The following is a 9,607-nucleotide window of genomic DNA, read 5'->3' as shown; positions in this document are numbered from 1 at the left end:
AGGGGAGAGGAGTGGAGGTGAACGGAGGCCTGTAGTGGAGCCAAGGCCTGGAAGAGAGTGTGGAGGTGGAGTGGAGCGGAAGCATGGCCAAAAACGGAGACATGTGTCCCCCACTACATCAGAGAGTGCGTACTCAGACATGCAGCAACCCCACCAAAGCAAGCGACAAAGATCAAGGGAGCCTGTATTTACCCAAGAGGAGAATGCTGCATTGGTTGCTGCAGTCCTAAGAGAAAAAGTGACACTCTTCTGGCAAACCGTGCCAACATCTGAGAAAGCAGCAGGCTGGGGACGAGTCCGGGACTCCGTGAATGTGGTCTCCAAGTTTCGCAGGCCCACCACTGGCGTCAGACACAGGTAATTATTCCAATATTCTTTCACACTGGGGCGGGGGGACGTCGGCGGTAAAACAGCGCTATTTTTAGCGCTGCTTTACCGTCGTTATTGCAGCGGTATTCGGCCGCCAGCGGTGCGGTTTTAACCGAAAAAGGGTTAAAACCGCTCGTATAGCGCGGCTATAGATGCGGTATTGCCGCGGTATTGGCGCAGTATAGCCGCGCTGTCCCATTGATTTCAATGGGCAGGAGCGGTGAAGGAGCGGTGAATACACCGCTCCTTCACCGCTCCAAAATTGCGGCTTGCAGGAGTTTTTTTCTTCTCCTGCCAGCGCACCGCTTCAGTGTGAAAGCCCGACAGCAGCGGCTGTTTCGGGTCGGTTTGCAGGCGGTATTTTTAGCGCAATAACGCCTGCAAACCGCCCCAGTGTGAAAGGGCTCTTAGAACACACATTTGTAAAAAATACACAGTGTAATAGTCAATAAAAATTAACAGTTCTACTTTACAAAACTATTTATTTGGCACAGCCACATACAGAAGAGAACATTAACATACATGGAAATATTGTAACATAAAAAACCATCACTGTGTGAAACGACAGGTTGCTTTTCAAAAAAATAAATCAGTTTGGTTTCTATTTTATGTAACTAATAATGTTTATTTTTCATGTGCAGATTCTATGATTGTCGGGCGGCAGTCATCAAAAAGCTGAAGAAGCGTCTACAGGGAGAGCATATTAGGGGAAAGCCTGTTGAGTTACGTGAGTGGGAGGTAAAGCTGAAAGATGGCCTTGGCCTTCTGGCAGAGGATGTCCCTGGAGTCAGCAGCAGGGGTCCACATCAAAGAGCTGGTGGTGAGTAAAATGAAATATATCATTATATATTGCTGCTATATGGTTGTTTCAAGCTCACTATTATTTTTTATGACTATGCATGTGAAACTTACGTTTTTCTTTACATACATGTTTTCCAGATCGAGAAACATCATCTGTAGAGCGATCAGCTCCAAGTCCATCCCATCGACATTCTGGTGAGTACCTAACACAAAGACAAAGGATGTATAATGAATGATAAACTTCTATTTAAAGTGGTGTTCCACCCTAAAAAAAAAAAGTCATGATTGTGCCTAAAAAAAAAAATGAAAAAAAACATTTGGATATTTTTTTTTTACTTACCTCTAAATGCCTGTTGCTAGGGGGTCCCTCGTAGTCTGCCTCTTCCAGTGCCTGCGCTGGTGACATCACTTCTCCCTCGGCACAGGAAGGGCTCAGCTCTGCTCCCTCCCTCCTGTCAATCATCTGGGACCCATTACAGGTCCCAGGTGACTGAGCGGCCAATCACGGCGCGCGGCGCCGCTCGCGCATGCGCAGTGGGTGCCAGGCAGTAAAGCCACAGCCCGGCGCCCACAGTTGCAATGCCGGCACCACTGAACGGAGGGGGAGACGAGCGGGGCTTCGATCCCCCCCATCGCTGGACCCTGGGACAGGTAAGTGTCCAATTAAAAGTCAGCAGCTGCAGTATTTGTAGCTGCTGACTTTTAATTTTTTTTTTTGACTGGCCCTCCTCTTTAACATTTAAAGCAGGCATCACTAAATGGCGGACTGTGGGCCAGATGTGGACCAAGTCACTGTGCCACCTGGAACGCCACAATCCAGCCATTTAGGTGACGGTTCTGTCTGCCTCCCTCTGCCGCTGTCACTATCGCAGAAATGCTGAAAATAACTTCACAAGTTAAACAGCAGGTGATTGGTTGCTATGCGGCCCTAGCAACCAATCAACTGCTGGTTAACTTCAGCAGCACCTCCTGCTCCCACCCATTATTCAGTGCTGCTGTGTCTCCGGCTCTGTGTGCCCAAATAAGGTAGGATGGGGCAGCGCTGCAGGGGGGATGTGAAAGTGTCAAAGGTGCAGAGGCTGTGTAATGTGATGGGGGCCAAATATGCAGGGGGCTGTGTAATGTGAAGGGGGCCAGAGGTGCCAAGGCTGTGATGTGAAGGAGGGTCGAGTTGCAGGGGGGTTAGGATGCAAAGGGGGAGGGCAGAGGACACAGGTGTGCTCAGGTGCTATGAAGGTGGGGGAGAAGATACCATTGTGAAGGGTGTTCAGATCAGAACACTACTGTCATGGGGAAACTAAAACAAACATGGGATTGTGTAATAAAAGAGGGGGGTGTACTATAAAAGGGCAGGCTATTCACCAAAATGTTAATTGGTCAATTTGCCAAGAAATATATCATCTCATCTGTTTTAACACATCATCAACTTCAGATTAGATTAGATTTTAACATTTCCAGTGCAAATTAAATCGGTAGTAAACCACGGAAGAAAAAAAAAAAAACACCTGCAAGACAATAGCATAATGTGCTAGTATGCATCGCATACTAGCACATTATAAAATAAACGAGGCCCCAGCAGTCCAACCTGGCCAGCGCTATGACACGTTGTCTCGCCTTCTCTTCCGGGCGTCGACGCTGTGTGTGGCTGGAGGCGCTATGGGGTCTCTCCCACGCATGTGTGTGGGAGTCCAGTTTCCAGCGAGGTGCTTTGATTTTTCTGAACCGTCCGGCGTCCGCCGGCCCTTCAGAGCGCATGCACCGCCACTGACGTCAGCGGCTGCATCCGAGGTGGATATTTCCTAAACCGTATAGGTTTAGGGGATATTCATATTACCTACAGGTAAGCTTTATTATAGGATTACCTGTAGGTAAAAAAATGACAAAGTGGGGTATGCAATCCACTTTAATTCACCTCAGTGCACTTTTTTACGCTTTGATTATAAAATATGTTGTTGTCGTCCAACATATACCAGGCAAAAATAATAAATAAAGCTGTTGACTTTATCTTGAACATTACCTTGACTCTTGTCTTTTCTTCCGTCTTTAACAGAAAGCCCGATCCGTATCCCGGACTCTCCAGAAGCATCAACTGGCAGGAAGCAGCGGACCATTACGCCTCAGGGTAAGTAGTGTACATAATCTGGAAAGAAACAGGACACACCATCATCAACATTCATCGATGTCCATGATATTATATACACACAGGCATTATCATCTAATACACATTATTATTATTAAGGTCCATTTTCAAATTCATACACACATGACACCTCATACCTTCAGAACACGACTGTGAAGGGGAAACTGTGAAGTGAAGGGGGGGACTGAGGAAACTGAAGTAAGCATGGGATTGTGTAATAAAAGAGGGGGGGGTATAGTATAGTATATGTAAAAGGATATTCACAAAAGTGTTCATTGTTCAATTTGCCAAAAAATATAACATCTGTTTTAACACATTAGCAACTTTAGATTTGATTTTACAGTTCCAGTGCAAATTAAAGCGGCTTTAAACCACAGAAGAAAAAAAAAAGAAACCCGCAAGACAATGGCATAATGTGCTAGTATGCATCGCATAATAATAGCACATTATGAATTTCTATGAAATACCTTAGAACGAGGCCCCTGCAGGCCGACCCGGTCAGCGCTGAGCGGGCTGACACGTTGCCTCACCGTCTCTTCCGCGGTCGCGGGCTCCGGCGCTTCTGAGTGGCCGGAGCTGCAATGAGGTCTCTCCCACGCATGTGCGTGAGAGTCCTTTTACTGGTGAAGAGATTTGATTTTTCTGCAGGGTCCAGCGGACCTTCAGAGCGTATGCACCACCGCTGGCCTCAGCGGCTGCATCTGAGGAGGATATCTCCTAAATAATATTCATTTTACGTACCGGTAAGCCTTATCACCTGTAGTGTTAAAAAGACAAAGTAGGGTACACAATCCACTTTACTTCACCTCAGTTCACTTTTTTGTGAGTACAGACAGAGTATTAGCTCGAAGCCCAAACATAAAAGAAAACAACGTAGTGCTAGCATGATTAGGAGCATAGGGAAGCCGGGCAAGTCGGGATAAAAACATGTTGTCAGACAACATGGGGCTGCAGGGGATTGGGCAGACAGCGTGGTGGAGGGACTGCAAAAAGCCAGGAGTGTGGGGGAGACAAGGTGAAACCAGACATCCTAGGAGTACACGAGGAGGAGAAGCATTCCCGCCCGCCCTCCCTCCCTACATCGGCTTGGTTCCTTCTATGCTTACTTTTTTGTTGTATTGGTTGTTTTTGTTTATTTTACAGGGTACGTTCGGTTGGGTCCTTGGAGGTATTTTAAAATAACTTGCTGTGATCAGATGATTGGGACCCATCTAAGGTATGGGTCCCCGGTAGAATGCCAGTTATGGTGGATTAACTGGTAGTTACAATGGTGTATCTGCAGAATGTGGTTAGTCTCCGAGTCGGTGCAGAGCGGTAGGGAGGGACCGTGGAAGTAGTTTACACAGATACAAGGGAAACATTTTTGATACTTTGCCTCCAAAGGATCGTCAACCAAAAGAAAACAGACATTTTACTTCGATCTTTGTGTCAGTATATTTTTGGGCAATTACAGTTGGGCCAATAAGATGGGAATACAGTAATTTATGACACAAGGAGTCAGGATACATCTGGGGTACCTTTTATTTATAATGCTTTGATGTTGTAGTACAACTTATAACAGGCAGAAATAAATAGCGCTGTTGACTTAACTTTATCTGGAACATTACCTTGACTCTTTTCTTCCATCTTTAACAGAAAGCCCCAGCCGTATCCCTCCAGCGTCATCTGGCAGAAAACAGCGGCCCAATACTCCTCAGGGTAAGTACACAAGCTGCCAATATAAAGAAAGAGGACACACCATAATCATCTACACATTACACACAGTCATTATTATCCCCTTCCCGCTGAGCGTACGCAGATGTGCAGCCTAGACTTTCAGAGGTTATACCGGGAAGATGCCCGCAGCTGCAGGCATCATCCCGTTACTGTTTTGTAGAGCGGGTGATCGGCTTTCCAAGTATAACAACCGATGTGGCTAAAAGCTGCTCGGCTGTTATACCGGAGGAGCGAGAGGGGACTCCCCCCCTCCCGCCGCCTCCTGCTGCTCTTACCAGGCCTCCCGATCCACCGGGAGGCCTGATCACCAATCTGCCATCTCGGCTACTGCCGGCTGCTGACAGTCTGGAACGAAGCTGAGAGCGGCTTCGTTCCAGTCTTCTAATTGTAAATGCGGAAGCGACGTCATGACCTCACTTCCCGTCTACTCGGTTGCCAGTGGCGCCTGTTTTAAAAAAAAATATACAGTATTCAGAATTGCCCAAAATGGCGATCTGAATACTGTGAAGTGCAAAGGAGGGATCGGGGGTCTTTTAGACCCCCGATCCCTCCATAAAGAGTACCTGTCACCACCTATTACTGTCACAAGGGATGTTTACATCCCTTGTGACAGCAATAAAAGTCATCCAAAATTTTTTTTTTAAAACACAATTTCTAAATATAAAAATACCTAAAAAAAAAAAAAAAAAAAATTTAAAGCGCCCCTGTCCCCGCGAGCTCGCTCACTAAAAAACGCATACGGAAGTTGCGCCCGCACATGTTAATGGTGGTTAAATCGCACATGTGAGGTATCGCCGCGATCGTCACAGCGAGATAAATAACTCTAGCATTAGGCCTCCTCTGTAACTCTAACCTGGTAACCGTAAAAAAAAAATTAAAGAGTCGCCTATAGAGATTTTTAGGTACCGTAGTTTGTCACCATTCCACGAGTGCGTGCAATTAAAAAGCGTGACATGTTTGGTATTTATTTACTCGGCATAACATCATCTTTCACATTATGCCAAAAAATTGGGCTAACTTTACTGTTTTTTTCTTTTTTAAATTCATGAAAGTGTCCCTTTTACCAAAAAAATGTTGTGTTTAAAACACTGCTGCACAAATACCGTGTGATAACAAATATTGCAACAATCACCATTTTATCCTCTAGATTCTCTGCAAAAAAATATATATAATGTTTGGGGGCTCTAAGTAATTTTATAGCAAAAAAATACGGATTTTAACTTGTAAACACCAAATGTCAAAAATAGGCTTAGTCATGAAAGGGTTAACATATAAAAGATATTACCATCCATTTTCATACACACAACTCATACTTCAATCACTTCTCCATGAAATCATACAGTGAAGTGTTGTGTTTTAAAGTAGTAAACAATGAAGTGGATTTACACAAAATTACAGTGCAAAATGTGGTGCAGCTCTGTAGAGAAATCAATCAGCTTCCAGATTTTTTTGGGAAAGCTTAATTAAACAAGCTAAAGTTAGAAGCTGATTGGTTTCTGCATAGCTTCACCAGAGTTAGCACTGCGTCCAGTGTTAGTAAATCAACCCTAATGTTTGTATGTGTAACCTAGAATTGTTTATGAATGCTATCGTCAACATTTGCTATCTCTTCTTTTTTAGATCAACAAGACCAGCCAGAGGGGAGAGCGCAGTGCAGCCTGCACTCGCCTGTCCTTATTTTGGAGGGTATAGAGCTGCAGAATGAGCCAGAATTGAGACCTGCTATGTCACAGACTCCTGCCTTCTCCCCATGGCCAGAGGAGGAGGTCAGGGGCCAAAGTTCAGGCATGCTGCTGCCACCATGTACTGCTGCTCCCAGTGTGCATGTACTGCAGTCGCCACCTCCTGTCCGGGTGCCAACTGCACCGGGCTTAACTGCACAAATTGAGAGGCTCCTTAGTGAAGTGAGGAGATTGACAACTGAAAATAGAAGGCAGTCACGGGACATGAGAAGGCTTACCCGGACCATACATCTCATAGGCAGACAGCAAACGGACCATTTTGAATTGTTGTTGAGCCGGGTAAACCAACAGCACAACCAGGCAATGGAGCATTTGAGACTCTCATTGATGGAAGCAATTTCCAGGCACAATGCTCCATTGCCTGGGAGCAGCTCGTCTGTTAGTACAGAAAGCAGCAGAGAACCCTCTCCTTCTGAAAACTGAGGGTTAGTTCTTCCTCTGCCCCAGGACCCAAAGCAGCTCAGTTCACCGTTTTGTTTAGAGTTGTATATATATATATATATATATATATGTATACGTGTTAACATACATGTTATTTTTCTACGTTTGTTTGTGCAAATAAATGAAAATAATTTTCGCCAAATAAAAGCATACTTTAGTGGCCTTATTTTGATTATTATGTGATATTTTACACTTTATTACATATCTGGTTGCTTATTGCTTGATAATAACACACATGCTATCACACATGGTAATCATCAACTTAAAAAGAACATCTTTGCCAGTTGTCACCAACAACTTAATTTAGATTTAGCTAGGTATTATACTGGCTCGCTGACCTTACTATTCTCTTTTTATTTCCGCATCATTATATGTTCTAGTTCAAAGTTGCAGCAACAGAAATGGAAAAAGTATTAGTAATGAATACTAATACTATTTCCATTTCTGTTACTGAAACTTTGGACTACAACATATAATGATCTGGAAAAGTGTATAAGTGTTCAGTATACAGCTTTCTTGATTTTATGTTTGAAATGAACATGCATGCATCACTTGAGATTCCCTCTATGTAGGGATGCACTGATACCGATATTGGATACGAGCAATTTTTGATCTGTATTTGTCAATACCAAATGACTGCCAATCAAGAATCTGGGAGGCCTGGCTTCCTGATAAGCTGTGAAGCTGGCGTCACACTCTCTAACAGTACCTGGATGCACCTGAATGGTCTTTGGTATTGAAGACGAGTACAGAGAAATAATTACTAGTATCCAATACTGCTATTGTGCATCCCTACATACATGTTTGCCGTTATTTTTACATCCTAAAAGATGTGTATGGTTAATGCGTACCTGTGAAGTCTTCAACTTGTATGTGTCTGTCATGATGAAGTCTCATCCACTCATTCCAGTGGTACTTACACTACATTGGCAAATAAAACAAGAGTTACATAAATGAATGGAAATCAATGATGGATGGGGTAGTATGTGGGCAGTTGAGCAACTCACCTATTTCTGACTCACGGCAACGCGATAACAGTCTTTCCTTCCTTGTTGTGGATGATGACTTTCCAGAGTGCCAACTTACAAGTGCCATGTTGCCAACAATGTGGCCTGGAAATTGCATGAATAATAATATCTTGGTGAACTGGATATATTAGCAGCAAAAAACTTTTTGCCACGATGTAGGTGCCATCAGAGGGTTGAACGAAAAATTATTTTGGTGGTGGGGGTATAGGAGACTCGTAGTACCATTGTAGGCCTTCATTTTCATGTGTCTGTATGTATATTAGCATAGCAGCAGACTCAGTATCACCACTATTTCCACCACCAGTACTACAAGTATAGGAGTAAGCAAGCAACAGCCAGGTTGGCAAGCTGCATAACACAACAACCAAAACTACAACATTTTTAACTTAATAAATACAAATCCAGCAGCTTGAGCCAGTTTTGACACCTGTCAAGGTAGTGAAACCCCGACAGAAGGCAATCCTCCAAGGTGCTGTTTGCACTCATGCGTGGTCTGTGCTTTCCTGATATATTGCATGACCAACCATGTGCGCAGTCGCACTGCCAAACGGTTTGCCTTTCCCCTTCATGGTGTTGCTTATACCAAACTTAAAGGGAATGCGTTTGTGTTCCAGTGTCCTAAGTATTGGAGATTTGAGAAGAAGTCAGGGGGAGTGGAAACAACAGGAGTTAGGAGGACTTTCAGCAGGTAAGTTTCACGAACTGAATGTTTTAAAGTTTTAATTTATATGTACAAAAGATACAGCTGTCCCATTTATTTTTTATGATACTAAATGACACAGTTGTCTCAAAAGGACAACTATTTAAGTTAGACTACCAGATCAGTAGCTAACCTTGGACAGGAAAATGGCAGGGCAGGAGGTATGAGGTGGGACTTAGTAGGGGATCATTCCATGCCAAATCATCACAAACCAAATGGAACTTTGTTTTCAACCTGACCATCCTAGTTGTTCATTATATTTGATAGGATGGTATAGGGTCAGACATGGAGTAACTAACTACCATATTTAAGCCCTCACATAAATGGTCAGGATGGGATATCTGATGATTTCTGGCATGGAATGAGGACCTTAGGGGAGACGTGGGACTCGGTCAGGTGGAGAATTAGAAATTATGTTAACATGGATGAGTATAATTTTTTTATTCAGCATCAAACTCAAGAGCAGGGTAACCAAGCTTTGGCAGGTTGACTTTTAAAAAAGCCATTTGCTCTAAGAGCTGGGGGAGCAATTGTGAGCGCTGAGGGCATAAAATATTTCCTGTTACAGAAAACACCCGCTCACTCTGGACCGTGGTTGAGGGACAGGAAAGAAGCTCCTGGGCTACCGAGGACAAAGCAGGCCACACACCCTTCTTCTCATCCCAAAAAC

At 44.0% G+C, this 9,607-nt stretch overlaps 1 long non-coding RNA gene across 1 annotated transcript; it reads right to left on the bottom strand.

Annotated features, from left to right (window-relative positions):
• Positions 1-861: 861 nt before the first annotated feature.
• On the bottom strand, positions 862-8,171 carry LOC141145770 (uncharacterized). The gene is made up of 4 exons (XR_012244631.1): positions 8,061-8,171; positions 4,918-5,021; positions 1,282-1,373; positions 862-1,183 (listed from the first exon to the last, which is right to left on the bottom strand). It is a non-coding gene; the product is annotated as an uncharacterized lncRNA (long non-coding RNA).
• Between the last annotated feature and the right edge of the window lie 1,436 nt (positions 8,172-9,607).

The sequence above is a fragment of the Aquarana catesbeiana genome, linkage group LG05 (genome assembly GCF_042186555.1).
Source record: "Aquarana catesbeiana isolate 2022-GZ linkage group LG05, ASM4218655v1, whole genome shotgun sequence".
In the NCBI taxonomy this organism is placed as follows: domain Eukaryota; kingdom Metazoa; phylum Chordata; class Amphibia; order Anura; family Ranidae; genus Aquarana; species Aquarana catesbeiana.
This window is presented reverse-complemented; position numbering and strand designations above follow the sequence as displayed.